The 24,280-nt window shown below is 38.9% G+C and overlaps 1 protein-coding gene and 1 pseudogene across 2 annotated transcripts in view; one reads left to right on the top strand and one right to left on the bottom strand.

Moving 5' to 3' along the window:
* Positions 1-24,280, top strand: part of LOC114253357 (uncharacterized) — a 110,427-nt gene that overhangs the window by 16,538 nt on the left and 69,609 nt on the right. The gene's annotated exons all lie outside the window — the stretch shown is intronic.
* On the bottom strand, positions 4,863-14,396 carry LOC149501105 (uncharacterized; annotated as a pseudogene).

The following is a 24,280-nucleotide window of genomic DNA, read 5'->3' as shown; positions in this document are numbered from 1 at the left end:
CGACGCCATTCGCGCTGCCTCCACTGCACAACACTTTATCGCCGTTGTGCAAGAATACGCCGACGTATACGCGTCATTAAATACGTACGTCCTCCCCTCACTCCGCCGGTAATCAATGGCGTATATAAGTAGAATAAAGCCCCTATCCGTAACGATAGGATTTTTTAACGCTTACGGTCTCGCAAATCAACGTGATCAGGTTTCTGACTTTTTGCGTGACCATCAAATTGATATCTTTTTAGTGCAGGAGACCCTACTTAAGCCCGCGCGCCGTGACCCTAAAATCGCGAACTATAACATGGTCAGGAACGACAGGCTCTCTGCCCGTGGTGGTGGTACCGTCATTTACTATAGAAGAGCCCTGCATTGCGTCCCGCTCGATCCTCCCGCGCTCGCTAATATCGAAGCATCAGTGTGCCGAATCTCACTGACGGGACACGCGCCGATCGTTATCGCGTCCGTTTATCTTCCACCGGATAAGATCGTTCTAAGCAGTGATATCGAGGCGCTGCTCGGTATGGGGAGCTCTGTCATTCTGGCGGGCGACCTAAATTGTAAACACATAAGGTGGAACTCACACACCACAACCCCGAATGGCAGGCGGCTTGACGCGTTAGTCGATGATCTCGCCTTCGATATCGTCGCTCCGCTAACCCCGACTCACTACCCGCTAAACATCGCGCATCGCCCGGATATACTCGACATAGCGTTATTAAAAAACGTAACTCTGCGCTTACACTCGATCGAAGTAGTTTCAGAGTTAGATTCAGACCACCGTCCCGTCGTTATGAAGCTCGGTCGCGCTCCCGATTCCGTTCCCGTCACGAGGACTGTGGTGGATTGGCACACGCTGGGCATCAGCCTGGCTGAATCTGATCCACCATCGCTCCCGTTTAACCCGGACTCTATCCCGTCTCCTCAGGATACCGCTGAAGCCATAGACATCTTAACGTCACACATCACCTCGATATTAGATAGGTCATCGAAACAAGTTGTAGCGGAGGACTTCCTTCACCGCTTCAAATTGTCCGACGATATTAGGGAACTCCTTAGAGCTAAGAACGCCTCAATACGCGCCTACGACAGGTATTCTACCGCGGAAAATCGTATACGAATGCGTGCCCTACAACGCGACGTAAAGTCTCGCATCGCCGAAGTCCGAGATGCCAGATGGTCTGATTTCTTAGAAGGACTCGCGCCCTCCCAAAGGTCTTACTACCGCTTAGCTCGTACTCTCAAATCGGATACGGTAGTAACTATGCCCCCCCTCGTAGGCCCCTCAGGCCGACTCGCGGCGTTCGATGATGACGAAAAAGCAGAGCTGCTGGCCGATACATTGCAAACCCAGTGCACGCCCAGCACTCAATCCGTGGACCCTGTTCATGTAGAATTAGTAGACAGTGAGGTAGAACGCAGAGCCTCCTTGCCACCATCGGATGCGTTACCACCCGTCACCCCGATAGAAGTTAAAGACTTGATCAAAGACCTACGTTCTCGCAAGGCTCCCGGTTCCGACGGTATATCTAACCGCGTTATTAAACTTCTACCCGTCCAACTCATCGTGATGTTGGCATCTATTTTCAATGCCGCTATGGCGAACTGTATCTTTCCCGCGGTGTGGAAAGAAGCGGACGTTATCGGCATACATAAACCCGGTAAACCAAAAAATCATCCGACGAGCTACCGCCCGATTAGCCTCCTCATGTCTCTAGGCAAACTGTATGAGCGTCTGCTCTACAAACGCCTCAGAGACTTCGTCTCATCCAAGGGCATTCGCATCGATGAACAATTCGGATTCCGTACAAATCACTCATGCGTTCAACAGGTGCACCGCCTCACGGAGTACATTCTTGTGGGGCTTAATCGACCAAAACCGTTATACACGGGAGCTCTCTTCTTCGACGTCGCAAAAGCGTTCGACAAAGTCTGGCACAATGGTTTGATTTTCAAACTATTCAACATGGGCGTGCCGGATAGTCTCGTGCTCATCATACGGGACTTCTTGTCGAACCGCTCTTTTCGATATCGAGTCGAGGGAACCCGCTCCTCCCCACGACCTCTCACAGCTGGAGTCCCGCAAGGCTCTGTCCTCTCACCCCTCCTATTTAGCTTATTCGTCAACGATATTCCCCGGTCGCCGCCGACCCATTTAGCTTTATTCGCCGACGACACGACTGTTTACTATTCTAGTAGAAATAAGTCCCTAATCGCGAAGAAGCTTCAGAGCGCAGCCCTAGCCCTAGGACAGTGGTTCCGAAAATGGCGCATAGACATCAACCCAGCGAAAAGTACTGCGGTGCTATTTCAGAGGGGAAGCTCCACACGGATTTCCTCCCGGATTAGGAGGAGGAATCTCACACCCCCGATTACTCTCTTTAGACAACCCATACCCTGGGCCAGGAAGGTCAAGTACCTGGGCGTTACCCTGGATGCATCGATGACATTCCGCCCGCATATAAAATCAGTCCGTGACCGTGCCGCGTTTATTCTCGGTAGACTCTACCCCATGATCTGTAAGCGGAGTAAAATGTCCCTTCGGAACAAGGTGACACTTTACAAAACTTGCATAAGGCCCGTCATGACTTACGCGAGTGTGGTGTTCGCTCACGCGGCCCGCACACACATAGACACCCTCCAATCCCTACAATCCCGCTTTTGCAGGTTAGCTGTCGGGGCTCCGTGGTTCGTGAGGAACGTTGACCTACACGACGACCTGGGCCTCGAATCAATTCGGAAATACATGAAGTCAGCGTCGGAACGATACTTCTATAAGGCTATGCGTCATGATAATCGCCTTATCGTTGCCGCCGCTGACTACTCCCCGAATCCTGATCATGCAGGAGCCAGTCACCGTCGACGCCCTAGACACGTCCTTACGGATCCATCAGATCCAATAACCTTTGCATTAGATGCCTTCACCTCTAATACTAGGGGCAGGCTTAGGGACCCCGGTAACCATACTCGTCGAACTCGACAAAGAGGTCGACGTGCAACCTAACCCATGCATCAGCCCGCTGAGTTTCTCGCCGGATCTTCTCAGCGGGTCGCGATTCCGATCCGGTAGTAGATTCATTCGCGAAACAATTGCTCATGAGTTGTTAGGTCTCCTTCGGAGGCGCTCGGGCAGTTGTTAGCAAATCCCACCCCTCTTGGCTGAGCCTTTGCTCGCCCACCTGTCCTGGTGAAACTGGAAAGGCCTTCGGGCCAACAGTAAAGTTTCAATCATAAAAAAAAAAAAAAAAAAAACTGTAACTTTCATGCTATTCACATATCGTCTTCTCACATTAAAACTGTCTAGTCTCAAAACTTCCTAATTTTACAGGAGACAGTTTTAAAGGCTTAACATGTAATATTTTTAATATTATCATCTTTATTTTATTTTATTTAAAGTAAGATTAAATTATGTATTAATTTTGTTAAGAATAATCAAAACATAAGTAAACTAAAACTAAACTACAACTACTACGCTCTTTTGACAGTATTTATGAGAAAAATACTGATGATACTAAGTGTTTACGCATATTAACTCAATTACGAATATTTTTGGAAATTGTACACTTTTAATGCGAAAAGGCGATATATTCTTGTGTTGCAGCGCGTTCTATTAGTATAATTTAGTATTATGGACGATACTCTGTACCCGTGAAACATTGTACCTATTTCAGGAAGACCTATGTTAGCATGGAATCATTTATTTCAATTTGTAGCTTACGGCAGCTCGTAATAAACAGCGAGTCTTTAAGTAGGCTTTAAGTAGCCGAGAACTAGCTAACGTCAGGTGCATCTTGAGACTATAAGCCCGTTTACGAAAGTGACGCGGCGTCATAAATCTCACTATTAAACTCCTAATATTTCTCGATAATAAGAGGGGTTATTTTTTACTGTTTCGCGATGATATTTTCATAGAATTTTTACTCTAACATAGGAGGAAGCTTCTTCGGACACATCATGCGGTCTCCCAGACATGAATTAGAGAAGCTCATAATTACGGGTCGCATAGAGGGCAAGCGCGCCGTGGGCAGAACACCAGCCAGATGGTCAGATCTAGTAAGAGAAGCACTAGGTGGTAGTCTGTACCATGCGGTCCATGCCACCCATAATAGAACACAGTGGAAGAACGTCACATGTGGTCGCGATCCTCAGCAGTGAGGGAACGATATAGAAGAAAGGAGGAAACTATTAAAAAATTAAATTACGATTTTGAAAAGATAACAGTTTTAATTCGGCCCTTAAAATCTATATATTAATACGTGAAGCAAAAACTTTGTATCCCTTTTGTACGAAAATTGCGCGGACGGAGGAGTATGAAATTTTCCACACTTATAGAGAATATAGAGAAGAAGTGCACAAGTTTTTTTTTTAAATAATGCATAAAAGATACATTAAATCAATAAAGAAAACATTACACACACTACATACCATGTATTGGACGCACGCACGTAATAGTAACCTAAGCTGACAACAACCTATAAATCAGCAATTTATCAATTCTACACTATATACTTGTTGAATTGAATATTGAAGCATAGTTCAAAACAGTTACTTCATCAGGAACATCGATCTATTGAGTAATAATAATACCATTATGTAATAATCATTGTATATTCATTTATTTATGATAAATGGCAAATAGAAACATTTTACATACAAAATAATATTTATTTAATAACGTAATAATTATACTTATCTTTTAATTCACAATGCCCACACTTATACACAGTATCAAGCCAGGGAGAGAGCTCCGCACCGCCCGACGTCTCAACCGAGAATGACTCGAGATTGGTCGGCGCAGGGGCTTTTGTAGGCGGTGACAAACAACTATGCGTCATACTTGTTTGTCATCGCTCGAACGTTGGCTTTAATTTAAAATTGTATTTACAGCAATTATTTATAAATATATTATTACTTAATTTACTAACATTATTTGTGTTATATATCTATACCTATACATAGGCATAAGCTATCACGGCCATACTGACAGTACTTCGTCCTCGAAGTATTGTGTTACTATTTTATTTATAATATATGAGTAGGTATATTCGATTCATTAATCAATATAATATACATGGCACAGAAAAAAAAAGAAAGTAGTCAAAACATTTCAAACAAGTCGAATGAACCATTTGCATAGACACGATGGTCCCCTTTAAATAAGTAACAGAGTATTCTTGCCAACTACATAGACATGTCGATCACATTCACCCGCTGCTTGTGAGATAATCGACACCAAATAGAAGGCCGACCAGCGGTACTCTGACTTCAAGTAATGCCAACTACATAGACATGTCAATCACATTCACCCGCTGCTTGTGAGATAATTGACACCAAATAGTAGGCCGACCAGCGGTACTCGGATTGAAAAATTATTGAGTAATGCCAACTACATAGACATGTCAATCACATTCACCCGCTGCCTGTGAGATAATTGACACCAAATAGAAGGCCGACCAGCGGTACTCGGATTGAAAAATTATTGAGTAATGCCAACTACATAGACATGTCAATCACATTCACCCGCTGCCTGTGAGATAATTGACACCAAATAGTAGGCCGACCAGCGGTACTCAGACAGATAAAATTTAAAGCCAAATATTTTTACTCATTCACAATATGACGTGATTTTCTCAATTTCTTTTTGTACCATGTATATATTTTTAGTAACATTTTATGTAGGTAACCTATGTTCCTAAAAAAAAAAACTTTAATTTAAACCAATCTAGTTAGTACAAAACATTATATAGTTGAAAAATAAATATAATCATCAAACAATTATAATCTTGAAATCTAAGCAATCACAAATTATGATCAACCCATTCTCCTGGCCAAAACCATAATTTTTCCCGTTGCCTTTCAGAGTATAGCGATCATTTGGAGGGATACACTGAATTTCGTAAGGTATGATCCTGGCTAACATAGACCAGATCACCTATATTGTATTGTTTAGTATTCCGCCTAACATGATCAAATCGTTGCTTAAATGTTTCTGCTATTTTTTTTGTAACCTCTGTTTGGCTATTTCACGATCAGCTTGGACGTCAATATTGGGGTGTAAATCCTCATCATTAATAATTCCGTTTAGATGAGATTGTACTATAGGTATATTTGCTTCTATACCGGTTAGTAAACGTATGGGGGTGAAGCCAGTCGATTTTTGTACTGTCGTGTTAATTTACTGCTGTACTTTTAGCAATACGTTCGGCCACTCTGACGGCTCCTCGCACATAGTATTTAACATATTGACTACAGTAGAACGCTCAACCTGACCATTGCCTCTAGGTGTACCAGTAGCTATCATGTAGTGTTCGATATTCAGTTCTCTAAAAAGGTCTTGGATTTGATTAGAGCTAAAATTCGTACTACGATCAGTTATTACCAATGATAGTAACTATACGAAGAATAACCTTTTCCATAATTTTAATCTCGAGTAAATCCATAGTAGTTTTTCCACGTAAACGATAGTATACTTGCGCTACGAATAGCAAAACGTGAATAGCAGAGTGAATGGTGAACGAAAATAAAATCCGGCAAATAAATGTTGTACAACGGCATAGTGTAAAAGCATACATAGTGTCAACTCGATTTTGCCGTATTTTTGTGTGAAAAACTAGCTGTAGTGTAAGAGAGAGAATTCTTTAATGGACACCAAAAAACAAACAAACAGTTCGATACATTATCAAGATATCTAGCTGTCAAACGTATTAATTTTATTTGTTGTTTGTTTGAGGGAATCGTCAAGTTTTGTCGCGTAGTTTTATCTTTTTTTTCATTTAAACGTTGCATTATAATACAATGCCAGACTAATAATAATAATTTTGTGCATTGCGTTGACTCGAAATTAAAACAGAATAAATATTTATGAAATGACAGAAATCAGATGGACTGACTGACGCCATTCTAGGAATAGCTCCGTTATTCCGTGAGAAACGGCGGTATAGCAACAATTTCCGAATAGGCCCACTATCCTTAGAATTGTAGATGGTAAAACGTAAAATTGATTTACTCTCGATTAACTAACGAGTTATTCCAAGAAAGGGGTTTTAAGAGACAAAATTTTGTGAAACCATCAACTAATAATAGAATGTGTTTAAAGCCTTCCGTGGTTGTTGGAAAAGGCCCTGTGCAATCTAAATGTATGGTATGGAAAGGTACAGCAATTTTATCGATCGGATGTAATAACCCTTGTTTAGGACCAGAGAATCCCTTCTTTTTAACCCAAGTAAGACAATGGTTAATATATTTTTTGATAAAAGATGTTATCCCTGGGAACCAAAAATATTGTCGGATTTTATGTAAAACCTTATCGAACCCCACATGACAATTTTCATTAAGAAATAGTTTTAAGATTTTTAATCTACATCCCTTCGGCGCAAACAACCTCGGCTCATAATCAGGACTAGTTTTATAATGCAATAAATTATTTTTATTTACATATTGGTTAGTGTCTAAGTTACCGACTTGCAATTGCGACATTAGGGTCTGGGTTTCGGGGTCGTTTGTTTGCGCGATTTTTAACCAAGACTCGCGACTTATATTATCGGATATTATCGGCTTCAATAAAATTTACTTTAAGATAATGCTGCCGTTCTGAAGGAGCGGAAACAGGATTGCGATTTAGAAAATCAACATATTGAAAATCCTGCATAAAGGTCCACCAACGTGCTACCCTAGGTGACAAATCTTTTTTCTCTAGCTCATAAGAGCAGTACATGGATTCTGCTGGACTTGTCCGTTCACTATAATAAGCGACCGACTTATTTACGTTACCTAACTTGTAATAATATTGTTCCATAACCTATAGCACTAGCATCGGTGTGTAACTGTTAGACGCTGTGGGTCAAATATTGTCAAAAGAGGTTTGGAGGTAAGATGATCAATTACATACTTTCGTGCTCTATCTTGTTCAATGCCCCATTGCCATTTTTCGGTGTTTCTATTCAATTTTAGAAGGGTCCGTTTTGGGTTTATATCTACAGTAAGAATCTAAATGCCCGGGTTTTTTGCAATAAGTACAAAATTTTATTTTATCATTATTTGATCCTTGTTCTTGGGTACTTTTTTTTTTTTTTTTTTACTGTAACATTGTTGTTTGGTGTGACCGATTTTACCACAGTTAAAACACTTTACGTCATCGGGTTTAGAATCAGTCTTAAAGCGCTTACGGGGGTTGCGAATTGTAAGGGTTTTTACTGTCTATTGGCCCTTTTTTTTTTGTTTTTTGTTTTCGCGTAAGAAGTAAATAGGGCAATTAATTCTGAAGTAGTTTTAACATTGCTGTTAAACGAAGCCATTTTTACATTAACATCGCATATACTGCCACAGACTAATTCAGTCAATTATAATTCCGTAAATGTAATTTTTGTATTCTTTAGTAACCTATTTTTTTTTTTTTTTTTTTTCTTGCGTACTCGCAATAAGAATCTGCAGTTTCAGACGTGTATAGTACTGCCTTTTGAAGTTTTTCTGCTAGATTATTTTTCTCAGGGAATAAATTTACCAGCTCTAAACGTAAATTGTCCCACGAACGACCCTCAGCCGGGTCCCATGTTTCAAACCACAATAAGGCGGATCCCTTACGGGCCTTACCAGCTTTGGCGACTGTTGCGGCGTTACTCCATCCAAACTCTTTGGATGAGGGTTTCAATATTGTTGCACCATGATTCAGCACCAAGGTCACTTTTAGCTGGATCAAATACTGGCAGAGCGACCTCGCTGTCGTTCTGGCGGGAACCGGAAACTGCGTCTTTGATGGCCTTCAGAAGCGCTTAGGTAAATCCATCTGGAAACTTTAAAAGGAAAATATCAGTTAACAAGCATGGATTATCGTATCCCACTTCTGATAATAGTAACCTAAGCTGACAACAACCTATAAATCAGCAATTTATCAATTCTACACTATATATTTGTTGAATTGAATATTGAAGCATAGTTCAAAACAGTTACTTCATCAGGAACATCTATCTATTGAGTAATAATAATACCATTATGTAATAATCATTGTATATTCATTTATTTATGATAAATGGCAAATAGAAACATTTTACATACATAATAATATTTATTTAATAACGTAATAATTATACTTATCTTTTAATTTACAATGTCCACACTTATACACAGTATCAAGCCAGGGAGAGAGCTCCGCACCGCCCGACGTCTCAACCGAGAATGACTCGAGATTGGTCGGCGCAGGGGCTTTTGTAGGCGGTGACAAACAACTATGCGTCATACTTGTTTGTCATCGCTCGAACGTTGGCTTTAATTTAAAATTGTATTTACAGCAATTATTTATAAATATATTATTACTTAATTTACTAACATTATTTGTGTTATATATCTCTATACCTATACATAGGCATAAACTATCAATATATTATTACTTAATTTACTAACATTATTTGTGTTATATATCTATACCTATACATAGGCATAAGCTATCACACGCATGCATACTATTTATTGTCAAACTTTTGTTCTTAACGTATGTGGTCAAATTGAAAATAGATTAAATATTGTTTATCTTAATTTGTGATTATAGAAGTATAAAATACAATCATAATAGTGTATAAACTTATTATACAATTCCAATTAATTATAGTCGAATTTCGACTACTGCGGGACCTCTAGTAGTATTAATTACGTATCCATTCTTCGTAAAATTACAAAGGCCATTTGCGAAAGAAAATAGTAAGCTTTTTCCGAGAAACAAATAAAAGACCTCGAGACCTTTGCAAATACTTACGAGAAACACTACAAAACACTGCCCTTAGGAAAAGGATCACACACCAAAGAGTGCCTTAAGAACTCCTAAACACACTTCCGTCGGCCTTGTAAGCAGTCAAGTATCGAAACTGATGCTACGATTGTGTGTGTGAAATACATAAACATAGTAACGCAAATAAACAAGGACAGGAATTGTATCTATCTATAATATAAATTTATAAGTCTACCTGTGCGGACTCACAAGTAGTTCTACCACGAGTAATTACGCAAATTATAATTTTGCGGGTTTGATTTTTATTACACGATGTTATTCCTTCACCGTGGAAGTCAATCGTGAATATTTTTAAGTACGTATTTCATTAGAAAATTTGGTACTTGCCAATCGATCGGATTCGAACACCGGTGCATCGCTAGATACGAATGCACTGGAAGTCTTATCCTTTGGGCCACGACGACATTCCATCGAAGAGTATAGCGCCTATCTAGCCGCCCTTACTACAGTTTCATTTTGAGACTGTTTTATTTTATATTAAACTTTTATTGTTTAGATGGATTGACGAGCTCACGATTCACCTAACGTCAAGTGCTTACCAGAGCCTATAGACACTAACGTAAATGTGGCGACCCACCTTGAAACATAAGTGTCAGTCTTACGATACAACGACTGCCCCACACTTCAAACCGAAGTACATTACTGCTTCACGGCAGATATAGACAGGGTGGTGGTATTTGCTGTGACCCATGCTGGCTTAGGTACATGACGCCTTAATAGTAATAACGAAGAACTGTATTACCATACCTTTCGTAGTAATGGTGTCTTAATACAGATCAGCCTATTTTGCGAAGTTGTAATACGCCCGGTTTCAAGGGGAAGGTAACTGGTATTCTGAAATAAATGAATTACTTGGTAAAAGTAATTATTTTACGATGTAAATGCCCTCATTAAACTCGAATTATCAAAATATCTACACGAAACCGAATTACGCTAACAAAACAGTACTTGTAATTTTTAAGTTTCATTATGACTTTAAAGTACCTAAAGCTGGTTAAACGAATGTCAAATTTATTTTGTTAATAGCTGCGCTTAGCTCAATCTAAGTTAAATTATCATAAAAATCCTGAAAAAAAAGGGGGGAAAATGATTAACAAAAATGTCGTATACAATGTTTTATGTGGGACAGTGAGTGGTCGCGTAAAATGGACGTGATACGGGGCTCTGATGACCCTGAAGTGGCTCCCAGCGAGGGATAATGGCCGTAAGTCTGGCCGGCCACGTCTCACCGAAAGCCTGTATGTACGCTTTGACTACATACAATGTTTTAATGGAAATCAAATGTTTGTTTAAGAGTTTTGTTTGAAGACGTGATTGAATTTTTATGGGTCACTACCGAAACCCGACAACGTTCAGCCGTGATTACCGCTAAATAAATGAAAAACAATCCTTTTAACTGAATCAAAGGTATTTGCGGAGTACGGCATTATGAAAAAAACCTTTTCTGAAGTACCGACATTAACTGTATAAAGTTGAATCTGTATCGAATAAAAGGCGAGTGTATGTACATAATATAAATACATATATGAACATAAAACATTTGAACATTAATACGATATATTCGCTTTTTAAAATCAATATTTGCGTTTCGTAAAACGCTTTTTATACCTACACATCTCTATACTTATAAAAATGAATTGCTGTTCGTTAGTCTCGCTAAAACTCGAGAACAGATGAACCGATTTGGCTAATTTTGGTCTTTAATTATTCGTGGAAGTCCAGGAAAGGTTTAAAAGGTGAGAAAATATAAAAAAGCTCGGAATTATATAAAAACAAACAATTTTGTTTTTCCTTTGATGTGTCCCCTTGATGTGTCTTTTATTTATCGATTGAGGCACTACGACGTCTGTCGGGTCAGCTAGTATTAGATAATGTTTAGTCGTGAAGACTTATGGAAATTCGTAATGGTTTGAGCTCATTGTCATAACTGTCAACGTATTTTGCCCGAACCCCTAGACTCTAAACAGCACACCTTTGCTTCTGAGCCAATTTTATCTAGTTCTGAATTACGATTTCTCCAATTTCTGAGACCCATACAACTAATTGACGTCTGGAACTAATTGAAAGCGACCAATTACCAATTAGTTGATATTCCGATTCACTAATATCTGCGACCGAGTAGGTAAATTAACCAAATCGAGCCATTAACCGCCTTTGAGTTGAGTTGGTTGTTGTTGATTTTTAAAGGTTCAACAGGTTATCTATAATGTGTTTGATATGTCCGTAGGGTAATGATATTTAGATTGAATAATAATTTGATTGTACAGAACTATACGGGCTTCCATGAAGACGTAACAACATCATAAAAAATAACATAATTACTGATGCTCGTGCAGTCCGTAAACATTCACAGGTAAATAGTCCTATGCCTACTTTGGACACCATCTAGGCGGGGTTCAGATAGCCTGCCGACCGAGAGGGCCGGTGGTTGTGGCACCGACGACCGCCAGTCCGCCATCCCGAGGGGGAGGGTGATGGGAGAGCGTGCTCCGCACTAAACGCTTCAGTTTCCTTCTTTTGCCTTTTCATGAGTTCTGTCTCATGCGAGGTTTGGACGTTGGTTGTTGAGCGACAGGAGGTTTTAATCGGTTCGAATCTGACATGCTCCACCCGCCATCGCAAGTCCGACGATATTTCTTCCTGACCGAAAAAAAAAAACAATAATAATAACTTCGAGTTCATATAACATGTCAGCTGTCAGCGTTCGCAAGATGTACCCCCTTGGCAAATTTACTCTCATTTCAAAAAAAGTAAAAATGTTAACTACGGAAAAACTGAACCGTCAGTTTAATATGAATAATTAGTTTTATTTTTTGTCACGAAATCCGAAATGTTAGCAATCATTCTCGTATATATACGAAAACCGATCTAGCCTATCGTGTCTAACTTATTAGGTACGAGGGCTGCACTAAAAGTATCGGGAATGGAATATTTCCACTGTTCCTGTCATATTAAAATCTTTTTAATTGAAAACTCCTTGGTTTTAAAAATCGAATACCATTTATTTATTTAAAAAAAGATTCTCGGTCTTGTCACGAGGTTTTGTCAAACTTGTTTAGTCGTTGAGAAAATGGAATTGACCCGAGAAAATTCAAGAGCGCTGATTTATTATGACTTTCGAAGTGGTTTAACACAAAAACAGTGTGTTGACCGGATGATTTCTGCATTTGGTGATGAAGCCCCATCCAAAGCCACAATTTATCGCTGGTTTGCTGAGTTTCAACGTGGACGTGTCAAGCTCAGTGATGATCCCCGTCAAGGTCGTCCAAAAACTGCAGTCACCGAAGAAAACGTTGATGCTGTGCGTAAGCTGATTGAGGAACATCGACATGTGACATACCGCGAAATTCAGGCAACTTTAGACGTTGGCATGAGTTAAATACAAATAATCTTGCATGAACAATTAGGTGTAAAAAAGTTGTTTTCCCGATGGATACCGCATTCGCTCTGTGAAGAGCAAAAAGCGGCTCGCGTTACTTGGTGCGTCAGAACTCTCGAAAGATTCCACGCAGGATCCTCAAATGCTGTATACAACATTGTATCAGGTGACGAATCCTGGATATACGCGTACGAACCCGAAACAAAAAACCAGTCACGAGTTTGGGTGTTCGAAAATGAGTTAAAGCCAACAAAAATTGTTCGTTCACGGAGTGTTGCAAAAAAAATGGTGGCCACCTTTGTCTCCAAAACCGGCCATGTTACGACTATTCCTCTTGAGGGACAAAGAACGGTTAACGCAGAATGGTATGCTAGCATTTGTTTGCCACAGGTCGTTTCTGAACTCCGTAAAGAGAACTGCAACCGCCGCATCATCCTCCATCACGACAATGCCAGTTCTCACACCGCGCACAGAACAAAAGAGTTTTTGGAGCAAGAAAACATAGAATTATTAGACCATCCGCCGTACAGCCCCGACCTAAGCCCTAATGATTTCTATACTTTCCCTAAAATAAAGAATAAATTGCGTGGACAGAGATTTTCATCACCTGAAGAAGCTGTGGACGCCTACAAAACGGCCATTTTGGAGACCCCAACTTCCGAATGGAATGGTTGCTTCAATGATTGGTTCCATCGTATGGAAAAATGTGTCAAATTTCGCGGAGAATACTTCGAAAAGCAATAAATACATTTTTAAATAGTAATGTTGTGTCACTTCGTTAATTCCCGAAATTTTCAGTGCCGCCTAGGTATCAGCAAAATTACTAATGATTCGTGTTTGCTCTTTTTTATTCCCCTAGTTAGGAGTCGATGAGGTGGTGAGTGGTTACCGTAACTCATGAACGTCCGAAATTATTACCGCTCAGTACCCTTCGCAAGCATTGTTTGAAGAAGATTATGTCATAGCACCCGAGAAACACCGTGGAAGAGTTCATACCAAAATCGGATGGTACGTGGCAGATAACATCTCCGCAAACACACTGTAGATAGAGTGGTTCTAACATCATCCATACTGGATGAGCTCTGCTTCGGTTGCGGATCATCTTAAAAAATCCTTAGAGCACATCCATTCATAGAAGTGCTACTTCGGTATCAAAGGGCATTACTGCTTCGCGACAGAAATAGGCAAAAGGTAACCTACCCTTGGGATCTTACCTTTATCGCCAGTTATTGCGGGTTCATTCATCGTGGATGTGATTCTTGAAAAATTAAAAAATTTGGTACCTGTTTGCGGGATTTGAATTCCGGGATAGTCGTCGCATCGCTCGTTACGAATGTATTAGGCGCCTTGTTCTGTAGGCCGCAATGACAAGTACTCTTTGGTTTCATTGAATCTTGGTCTTTTATACCAGTAATAATGTACTGAAGTTGTCACGCGAGTCATTTGGAGCTATGAAGTGATTTTATCTGACAACAAACGACACACACAAATAATGATGAAAGCCTTGACAGATGTTTTCCATAGTTTGCGAACCGACCCCCGGCGCATGCACTCGTTAAGTGGGATTTCAGTAAGATCTTTCACCTGATCAGTCCAGCGCATGGGGATTCGTCCACGTGACTCTCTTACCATTGACCCTAACCTGAACAACAAGTTTCTCGATAGACTCCGCTGGCCGTCGCGATACGTGTCCAAAATAACGAAAAATCCTGGATTGCACTATTGACGACAACCTTTGAGAGATATTTAATTCTTTTAGGATAGAGGCGTTGGTGCGATGCTCAGATATACGGAGCATCCTTCTCCTATCCCAATGCATCGATCCTTCTTCTTTCTCTTTCTTTCACAGTCCAGGTCTCAACCCCGTATAAAAAGAAATAAAGAAGCATGAAATATGTATGTACATAGATAATACTCAATATGGGACGGGATTATATAATATTGCGCAACAAAAAATTTAATAATATGGGCCCGTTTAATTATAAATAATGTTATATGTACATTAAAAATTAAATTCGCGGTTATTGATTTGATTATCGAATCGATTTTAAGTTTGGATTGTGACTGAGTTTCAACTGTTTTAGTTAGTCAAAAACAGCCAAAATTTGCCCTTTTCTTTGCTGGAGTCAAAAACAACATGTTTTTAAATGTACAAAAGGGTTTTTTCGCCGAATCTCGTTTAACGATCCTCTTAAAATTAAATGAGGCATGCACAAAATGGCCGCGTCATGTCTTATTTCGCCCTGTTACGTTCACGATAAGCTCAAGTTTTTAATTGCATAATTTATTAAAACGGGCCGAGCCATTGTGGGCTGTTAGATAAAACGATTTTGTTTAAATTCACTAAGTCGTAGGTAGTAAAAACATTGTTTCGTCTGCAGTGAATACAATTTAACCATTCATGTAGCATTTTTAATATTAAATATTGCATACATATAAACCCTATATGAAACCGCTACTGATATAATCTGTTGCCACTAAATTGCTGCGAAATTTATCATGTGGGCTATCAGATAAAATGATTTTCTTTAAATTCACTAAGTCGTAGGTAGTTTGTTTCGTCCGCAGTTAATACAATTTAACCAGTCATGTAGCATTGTTAATATTAAATATTGCAAGCATATAAGCCCTATACGAAACCGCTACTGATTATAATCTGTGGCCACTAAATTGCCGCGAAATTTATCACACTGAAAAAGAAAATTTTACATAAAAACGCGCAAATTTAGCAGTCTTACGTGCTGAAAACAAGTCGCATTGTGCTTCGTTTTCAGTGTTTCGTTTTAACCTTCATTCGGTAAAATCTCAGAGCCAAAGTCTAGGTTCAACAAATGAAGATGCTAAAAAGTCAGTATTCGGCCTTTATTGGTTCTTTTTTTAGTAGTATATAATTTAGTAAACGTTTTTAATAGCGGTAAATATTAATTGACGTACTAACGACGACAGTTCTATTATATTTATTTAATCACTTGTAGTGGTGTTGGTATATACATGATGGCTTCTAAAATGTTATGAGATCTCACAATACAATTAGATTACGCCCTCATACTTTAAGATGGTTAGTGTTATTCACGTTCAGATGCTACTGGGGTAGTAATTTGGTAGGAAATAAAAAAAAATTGCTTCTTTTATTCGTTGTGGTTCAAGCATAATATCCTAATTTCATTTAAATGGTGGACCATACAGAAAAACAAGGCTGAAAGACTGAAAAAAATGGAAGCTTTTTTTTATTAGTTGCTAACAGAATCATACAACATATCAATAGGCATTCGATTACTAAAACACAAACATCTAAAAAGTACTAACAAGAGAATCCTTGAAACACAAATCAAAAAGGCTAAATACATTTACATTACATACTACATATATTTGTGAAAAAAAAACGATTGAAACTTTACTTTTAATTTACAAGTAATTGAGTCAAGAAATTTGAAAAATTCCGCCATTTTTTACGTCAACCTAAATCCCTATAGCACATGGAATCATACGAAGTGTCCAGTTCTCAAAGAAATTATGTATTATCTTTTCAATTTTAGGTATTTTAAAATCCACCTTATGTTACTGAACATAAAAGTCATGAAAAACTACACGGAATTTTAACAATTTCCTTTGAGCTCGTTCCCTGTGACTTCCTATTCCGTTCTACAATTTAAAAGTCACTGCTCTGTTTACAGCAGGCGAGGGTGCAGCGTAGTGCGAAAAACGCTTGTTACCACTTTATCTTACTAGGTGCACACCACTTTGGCCGATTCTAGAATTTTTTTTTTTTAAGTTTTGAAGCAGTTGTAAAACTTGAAATAAGATATAATAAAAGTCATTTTGCCCGGACTAATACTTTGAAATATGGTTTTATTTTGTACAGAGCAGAGTTTTGAATTCTTCATGCCTAATGAAGAAGGAATCGTAAATAAATTTTTTTTATTGCTTAGATGGTGGGACGAGCTCACAGCCCACCTGGTGTTAAGTGGTTACTGGAGCCCATAGACATCTACAACGTAAATGTGCCACCCATATAGTTACAACGGCTGCCCCGCCCTTCAAACCGAAACGCATTACTGCTTCACGGCAGCAACAGGCAGGGAGGTGGTACCTACCCACGCGGACTCACAATAGGTCCTACCACCAATATATAATTTTTATTATATTTATATATATTTGTAAATATATATTTTTTAATGTCGTCTCTGTCTGTTTAATATGAATTGGATAATAATTAAGTAAACAGTGTCTTTAAATGTTAAGCACTTAAACCGTCTGCTTATATGGAATGTTAAAATAAAATTGGTAAATAAAAAAATTGCGCCTACTAATAACTAAGTCGTCGTGGCCTAAAGGATAAATAAGACGTCCGGTGCATTCGTATCGAGCGATGCACCGGTGTTCGAAACCCGCAGGTGGGTATCAATTTTCCTAATGAAATACGTACTTAACAAGTGTTCACGATTGACTTCCACGGTGAAGGAATAGCATCGTGTAATAAAAAAATATAATTTGCGTAATTACTGGTGGTAGGACCTTTTGTTAGTCCGCACGGGTATATACCACCACCCCGCCTATTTCTGTCGTGAAGCTGTCGTTTCAGTTTGAATGGTAGGGCAGCCGTTGTAACTCATACCTCAACGTAGGTGGCGGCATTTACGTTGTAGATGTCTATGGGCTCCAGTAACCACTTAACACCAGGTGGGCTGTGAGCTCGTCTACCCATCTGAGCAATACAAAAAAAATAAAAAATACTTTGTATTGGACTATTACCACTGTGAATCTTGTACAGCAGTGAGGTACAGCACTATTTAATGCGGAGAAGAGGGCAGCGGAGTGTGAAACGTATGTTGCCACTGCGTCTTACACTCCCCGAGACTAAAACAGTGAATACATTACACCGGCTGTCACTGTCTCGAAAGCAAATTTTGAATTTAAAACTAAGTTTTGCGGGAAAATTTAAAATAAAATTTCAATTTTGTGTTCGATTCAGAACGGCTCAGATCTTTAGACTATTATAAATTTTTCAGCGCGTACAAAACAAAAAAGTCTCACAGGTCTTAAATAATAACTATTTTTAGATCTTCAAGTATTTCAATCTAAGGAAAACATGAAAGTTTTTCCTTTGTTATAAATGAAAACATTTTTTTTTTCAACTAACAGCGCAGCACTATTTCAATTCTTATTGAAATGAAAACGGTCTAGATATTTTTTCCAAAGGCTATTTTTGGAAAAACGAAAAAAAAAAATTTGGCCTGGGTCCAATCTACTTTCAGACGCCCGTGCTGAAATGGCGCACTGGTTATATGGAATTTCCCTCATTGTAGCTTTGCTTTAGGGCACTCTACTACACACCTTACTCGAAAGTCCAAGCCCTGTCCGGAACTGGGAAAAGTATGAGGAACAACCATTTTAATCACTGCAGATGCGTGGCCACGTCAAGGACTCCTGGCCGGATAAACGGGGTTATTGGCGAAAACGACTGCATGTCCTCCACCACATAAGGTTGCCGGTGAAGCCAACTAGACGAAACCAAGATCTAAGCCAGGTAAACTACAACCAGTCTGTTGAGTAGGATCACGAAACATAGCTAAACCGTAATTGGGTTACCACGAGTGTCTTGGCTGTTTTGCGGGTTCTATCTCCCAGGTCGTCCCAAAGACGATCATCGCTGGAGGTAGTCTTACAGCAGGGGCTGGGCATAAGGCCCCGTTGGATGGTGATGGATCAGAGAGAGATGGCTATCTCCTGCTCAGCTACCTCTTTTTTTTGCAAAATGGTCGATTCTCAGAAGTTGAGCATTGCCGTTCAGGACTCGTCGCTCCCCAGCATTGTACCCAAGAGGGTCGGCAGCCACAAGTCTGGTTCTATTTGCGCGACGATGATACGACGTTGCCTCTCCCAGGCGAAGTAGGCTACGAGTGTATGTCATGCCTTATCTACGTCACTGGCGCAATGGTGGAACTATATTGTTGGCTTTCTTTCAACGGTACAGGTTGCAGCATCTGTTGCAGTTGCAAGGTATGGCGTCCTCGGTTACTGTCCATACAGTCCACGAGTGCCTGATTAACCACCTTGAAGTTTCGTAAGCCGGTTGTCGGGTCTGACAGACGACGAGAGATCGCGAGGCCTCCACGCACGAAATACCTATAACCTGCCTTTAATTAAACCATTATGAGTTGAACGTGTTCCACAAAATGTTATAATGATAATTCAGAAAAAGATGATTCAGAAAATTAGTATTCGCTATTTAGACATTTAATATTCTAGATCATAATAAAGTATCAAGAGCGCTGTTAGTGAGATTCTTCACAACAATTTACGTCATCTTTCACTTATAGCTTTCCATTGTTCTACAAATTGCGCACAGTTTTACCTTCAACGACTTATCGTCAGCGCATTCAATATCTAAGTAATTCAAGAAACAATGCAAAGCTCTTGTTAATGAAACCGATAAATCAGTGGCGATCCCGAAACACAATGGAAACTTGAAACAAAGCTACGCACTTACAAAATTTTAAGTAATATTGTAGGTGTTAGCCAATATCAGTGTACTTTACTTGTTTTTTATATGAACTATATATTATTATATTGACATACCTTTATAAATAGACGCAAAAGACCTTTTCTCCTCTGTCTGATACATTTATATTTTAATAATCGCCCAGAAAATGTATAATATAATGAGATGATATGACAATGTGCGTTCACTCATTTTTTTTTCTTTCTCATATACAAAATAAAATGATAATATTTTCTAAAAGCACTAATAATTCACTTTTCAACCATCTTTCTCGTTCACTATTTCAAACTTCAATTTCATTTCACTTAAATTTCGAATCAATTTTCACGGCTGAAGAATAGTTTCACTAAAATACATTTTCATAAATTAACAAATGCTTCTAATGTAATATGCCAAAGGATTTCCAGCTTTGACCCGAATCACGTGGATCCATATTCACACGCAAGCTCGCGAAAACACTCGAGGATACCAACAAAAAAGAAAAATGATCGCCTTTTAAAAAAAAAAACGATTTCCCTTCGTTGAGAAATCCGTACGCGAACGAAGAAACATTTATCATATCACCATAAAAAAAAAACAAAAATTATTATTATTGTGATATTATAATCAAAGTTTTCATTGAATAAATTTGTGTACTTAGATGAGAAAATTAGATTTTACTGAGTCATATTTATCTGTAGGGAATATGATCGAGGTTCGTTCGAAACTAATAGTAGAATCCATTGCAATCATTTGAAAACTATTTTACTTAGGACGGATGCGCTTAGAGACCGATCGGGTAGGTACCAACGTCTTGCCTATTTCTGTCGCGAAGCAGCTATGTTTGTTGGAGCTTATGTCTCAAGGTGGGTGGGCGATGTTTAGATTGTAATTTTAATACTTTCACTTCGGAATAGGTCCCACTGAGGCAGAACTTTCAAGTGATGCGGACGAAGAGAACTATGTCCCTCTTGCTGATGCGGACCGATTATTTCAGGTGTTAGTAAGAGTTCAACACTGACAACTATACTCTATAAATTGTAAACAGTATGTTTTCGCAATGTTTATAGCATTTCAATCTACCCTAGTGCCGGTGTGTCGAGAAAGACCTGCAACGCACTGGTGGAAATATTGTAGGGTGTGTACCTCTTTTCTTTTTTTTCTAGCTTAGATTGTGGACGAGCTCACGGCCCACCTGGTGTTCAGTGATAACCGGAGGCCATAGACATCAACAACGTAAATGCTCCCACCCACCTTGAGACATGAGTTCTAAGGTCTCACTTTTAATAGTACAATGGCTGCCTCACACGACAGAAATAGGCAGAATGGTGGTACCTACTCGTGCGGATTTACATAATGAAGTTTTAGGATTTACTTGCCGCAGCCCAGGTTCTAAATGGCTGTAACACCAGTCTAATCGTAAGATTAATCATCTAGCGTATTAAATTATGAATTATTTTCCATATCCTAAAATGCTTGGATACATAATTTGTTAGAAACTTGGACCCTCATGGGTTAAGCGTCCGTCGTAGCGGGTCATGATTTGCGGGCGACCACAACTTTATAAGCACGGAAAGCGACACGATGAATCTGCTCGTAGCTTTGTGATCTTTAAATTAATCTGAAAATGATTTTAGCATTATTTTTTTTGTAGACTTCTGAACAAGTTGGCGACCCACCTAGTGTTAAGTAGTTCTTGGAGCCCAATGACATCACGACGTGATTGCCGCCACCCACCTTAAGATATGACATCTTAGTCTTAATTGCATAGTATAACGGCTGTCCCACCTTTCAAACTAAAACGAATTATTCATTCGTGGCTGAAATATAGGCATACTGGCAACACCTACCTACGCAACGCTATACAATGAATATGCAAATTAAAATTTGAAAAATTTGTTTAATAATATTATTTTATTCCTTCATCGTGAAGTCATACGTTAATAAGGTTAAAGTACGTATTTTACAAGATAAAATTATATTCGGCTTCGGAATATTGCGATACAAGTGTCACCCCAGGCGTCTTGTCCTTTAAGCCACGGCGATGAGTATATTTTAGTTCGACTACTAATTAGTTTTGTATCAGCAAAACCTTTACCTAACCATTAATATAAAGATTATCAAGACAGCCACATTAAAGGATAATTATATTAATATTTATAATGGAAGCAAAATTTGGCTTATACTTAAACTGGATGAGCGTCTATTAAATTACCATTACCACATTAACTGTCTCTATAAGACGTGTTCCCTTGCTTATTTCGAGTTATTCTAGTGAAAAAAATGACAAGTTAAAACATTATTAAATTGAACCAAAATTATATCAAACGACAAACAAAAAAAAAGTGTAATAAACAAGACTGTCGCGTTTTGAATAAAGCTCCTTTTACAAAGAAAACAAAACGAATTGAATTGTCGGATTTGACAGTTCGTTTTAGTTTATTTTCGCGTACCCGTTTCAAGCTGTCATATTCACGACACTTATTGCTGGTACCTGCTATTACTTTGAACAGACGGCGACGTGCGCTCACACACTTGGATTCGCTTATTTGAAACACGCTACATGCTTGTATAGCTTACACAGGGACATGGGACGCGAAAATAAATAAAAAATGCTTAGATAAAACCAAGCTCGCTAAAGGTCACAGTTGAGTCAACTGTCAATGGAATTTGAAAGGCATATTTTTTTTATTGCTTAGATGGGTGTACGAGCTCACAGCCCAACTGGTGTAAAGTGGTTACTGGAGCCCATAGACATCTACGACGTAGATGCGCCACTTGAGATATAAGTTCTAAGGTCTCAAGTATAGAACTCGTGCGGGAGCTGATTTTTCTCTATGAAACATGTGTTGAATGCACGAAACATTAGTAGAATAATTATTCGAATTTGATAGATTTATTAGTGCAATCGCATTCATAATCACTAACAAGAATATTTTGGCAATAGTCGCAGTCGTACACCTGATATTTCATTTTCAATTTCATTCTGACTTTATATTTGTCACTTCTTATTAGTCCGCACGCTATGTAAGCGCGCTCCTTATTTAGTCGACTAAGACAAGAAACCCATTATTATAATCCTCAAAGACTACTAATTTTAAAACATAGTTTTCTCCTTCATTTTTTTAGGAAAATAGCTTAATTTTAAACCAAACCGTAGCTATTTCTTGACTCGAATCACCGATTCGGAATGTTCAGGTCAATTAACCATCAAATACTAAAGTTTAGTTTTAGTACCCTATTCCTTTAGTTCATGATCCCATGGTTATTTATATGAATGAGCATCCATGTTCCAGTTTTGGAGTCGTTCAGTATTTTAGACTTACGGATCGGTTAGTTTACAATTGAAAACTTATTCCCGAGAGTTTGTAGTTTACTAAATGTTTGTCTCGAGCCACATCCGGAAATAAGTATTTCCAATAAATATTTAAAAAGTATGGAGTAAGATACTTTTACGAAAATTTATTACCATTTAATAATATTTAAATCCGATACCATCATCATTCTCCTGCCCTTCTCCAAGTCACCTGGAGTCGGCGCAACATGTTTTGTCCTTCCATACTCCTCTATTAGGTTCCGTTTCTTCGCTCACTCCTCTCTTACACATATCGTCTTTCACGCAATCCATCCATTTCTTCTTAGGTCTACCTCTTCCTCTTTATCCTTCTACATTCATAATTAACACTCTCTTACTAACCTCATTTTCATTCGTCTCAGCACATGTCTATACCAACCCAAACGCGCATCTCTCAACTTCTCTGTCACAGGTGTCACTTTCAGACTACCTTTAACATAAATTCATTCATTCATTAAATCCGATACCAAATGAACATAATAAATAATGTTACATAGTTCTTGTATTATTTTGTGATGGGTATATATACTGTGTAACTTACTTGGAATAGATATAACATACATTTATTTCATTGAGCTAGAGTGAGACCATATTTATTTAACCGTAATGGAACCTAAGACTCGGGACTGCTATTACGTTTTTAAAGACTCGTCCAAGTCTAAAGGATAAACGTCCAGTGTACTCGTATGAAGTAATGTGACAATGTCAACATTCAAATTCCACGGGCCAGTAAAATTTTTTCTAAGGTAATACGTTGTTGCCAAGTGTTCAAGAATAACTACTATGGTGAATGAATAATAAATATTATATACAACGTATTGCACGACTATTCGTGACAGGAAAGATCGAGGGAAAGAGACCGAGCGGGCGCAGTCCGACAAGGTGGTTCCATCAAATCCGCACCACATTAGAGATCCCATTCCACGAAGCTCTTCATGCGGCCAATGTTGGAGGCGCTGGAGGGACATTACAAGAAGTAAAATCCTCTCGAAATATGATGGTCATGACCCTCAGCAGTGAGGAAATGACACGAGGAGGAGGAGTAAGATTGCACAGATACGAACCACCAAGGTACAACAGTCTTTAAATTGAGAGCTAATTTCTCAAGGTGGACGACGGCGTTCACAATGTCATATGTCCATGGGCTCCAACAGCTAGTTAGCACTAGGTATAAAACTATGAGTTCGTTCATAAATGCATGTAATATTAATAACAAACGCGTTGTTTTGGGTTTTTCAAGGTGTATTATTAATGTAGCACATTTTTTTCGGAATATAGAAATAATCATTATTA

The sequence above is a fragment of the Bombyx mandarina genome, chromosome 17 (genome assembly GCF_030267445.1).
Source record: "Bombyx mandarina strain Sakado chromosome 17, ASM3026744v2".
NCBI lineage: Eukaryota > Metazoa > Arthropoda > Insecta > Lepidoptera > Bombycidae > Bombyx > Bombyx mandarina.
This window is presented reverse-complemented; position numbering and strand designations above follow the sequence as displayed.